Consider the following 2,522-nt stretch of genomic DNA (forward strand, 5'->3'; position numbering starts at 1 on the left):
TATATAAAGTGAAAAACAACTAAAATTAACAGTAAACATTACACATACAGAAGTTTAAAAACAGTAAAGACATTACAAATGTCATATTATATATATATATATACAATGTACAAATAGTTAAATGACACAAGATAAAATGAATAAGCATAAATATGGGTTGTATTTACAATGGTGTTTGTTCTTCACTGGTTGTCCTTTTCTCGTGGCAACAGGTCACAAATCTTGCTGCTGTGATGGCACACTGTGGAATTTCACCCAAAAGATATGGGAGTTTTTCAAAATTGGATTTGTTTTCGAATTCTTTGTGGATCTGTGTAATCTGGGGGAAATATGTCTCTCTAATATGGTCATACATTGGGCAGGAGGTTAGGAAGTGCAGCTCAGTTTCCACCTCATTTTGTGGGCAGTGAGCACATAGCCTGTCTTCTCTTGAGAGCCATGTCTGCCTACGGCGGCCTTTCTCAATAGCAAGGCTATGCTCACTGAGTCTGTACATAGTCAAAGCTTTCCTTAATTTTGGGTCAGTCACAGTGGTCAGGTATTCTGCCGCTGTGTACTCTCTGTGTAGGGCCAAATAGCATTCTAGTTTGCTCTGTTTTTGCTCTCTCTCTCTCTCTCTCTCTCTCTCTCTCTCTCTCTCTCTCTCTCTCTCTCTCTCTCTCTCTCTCTCTCTCTCTCTCTCTCTCTCTCTACCCCCGCCCCACCTCTCTCTCTCTCTCTCTCCCCCCACCCACCTCTCTCCCCTCCCTCTCTCTCTCTCTCTCTCTCTCTCTCTCTCTCGCTTTCTCTCTCTCTCTCTCTCTCTCTCTCTCTCCCCCACCCACCTCTCTCTCTCTCTCTCTCTCCCCCGCTCTCTCTGTTTCTTTCTCTCTACCCCCTGCTCCACCTCTCTCTCTCTCTCTCTCTCTCTCTCTCTCTCTCTCTCTCTCTCTCTCTCTCTCTCTCTCTCTCTCTCTCTCTCTTCTCTCTACCCCTCTCCCCACCTCTCTGTCTCTCTCTCTCCATCTCTCTACCCCCCCCCCACCTCTCTCTCTCTCTCTCTCTCTCTCTCTCTACCCCCCTGCCCCACCTCTCTCTCTCTCTCTCTTCTCTCTCTACCCCCGCCCCCCTCGCTCTCTCTCTCTCTCTCTCTCTCTCTCTCTCTCTCTCTCTCTCTCTCTCTCTCTCTCTCTCTCTCTCTCTCTCTCTCTCTCTCTCTCTCTCTCTCTCTCAGGGACTCATGCAACTGTAACCTTGGTAACACCATTAGCAATTTAATGGAGAATTACAGCTGACTCCATCAACCAAAGCCTTTTCTGACAAAACAGCCTCCTTTCATCTTTGAATTAACTTAGCCAGCGCAGAGGCAACATGTACAACCATACAGCTTTGATAAATCCATCTGTTTATGCAAATATACACAGACAGAGAGCGAAAGAGAGAGAGTGGAGAGACAGAGAGAGAGGGGAGAGGAGAGGAAGAGAAATAGGGAGAGAAAAGATAGAGCCAGACCCATCAAACAACTCCTCCAGTTTGTCATTGTAAAGAGAAACACCCTCCATTTCTGAATGATACAGGTTTCTTTTTTCCTTGAGTTCGGAGGTCATTTGGGTGTATTGCCTGGCCTTTGAAGGACCATAATCTGATAGATTATATCAGAAAGTGTTTTGGAAGACATCTAAGTGGGGGGGAAGATAAAACACAGTATACTGAATATTGCACAGTACAATTAATGATATTCTAAGGTCTTAGCACCCACCCCCCTCTGTCTTCTCAGTGGAAACTGCCACCACCTTCAGCATACAAATCAACCAGATTAGTGTGTTAGCCGTGTGTTTTTAATGATAAAACAACCCACTTATTCCAGGTTGTGTCTAGCATGCAAATTTACTTGAAAAAAGACAACTCCAACTGTCTAAAGAGTGGGAGTGATTTATATTATTGTCATCAGCCAACAGCATACATACCGTACCTAAAGGACTCCTGGTAAAAAGACCAGAACTACTATAGTAGAGATCAACTCCATTAGATCATCAGGTCAATAAACTAGAACTACTATAGTAGAGTTCAACTCCATTAGATCATACAGCGATGACAAACTGATGTCCCTAGGTACAGACTATAACTAAGGCTATAACTAAGGCCCAGAGTTAAAAAACTAAACAAGCAAAAACCGAGCCAGTCAGAGCCAGAGCCAGTCAGAGCCAGAGCCAGTCAGAGCCAGTCAGAGTCAGAGCCAGTCAGAGCCAGTCAGTGTCAGAGCCAGTCAGAGCCAGTCAGAGTCAGAGCCAGTCAGAGCCAGTCAGAGCCAGTCAGAGTCAGAGTCAGAGCCAGTCAGAGTCAGAGCCAGTCAGAGCCAGTCAGAGCCAGTCAGAACTAGTCAGAGTCAGAGCCAGTCAGAGCCAGTCAGAGTCAGAGCCAGTCAGAGTCAGAGCCAGTCAGAACCAGTCAGAGTCAGAGCCAGATCCAGTCAGAGCCAGAGCCAGTCAGAGTCAGAGCCAGTCAGAGCCAGTCAGAGCCAGTCAGAGCCAGAGCCAGTCATA

This window comes from Oncorhynchus gorbuscha, linkage group LG05, assembly GCF_021184085.1.
Source record: "Oncorhynchus gorbuscha isolate QuinsamMale2020 ecotype Even-year linkage group LG05, OgorEven_v1.0, whole genome shotgun sequence".
In the NCBI taxonomy this organism is placed as follows: Eukaryota; Metazoa; Chordata; class Actinopteri; order Salmoniformes; family Salmonidae; genus Oncorhynchus; species Oncorhynchus gorbuscha.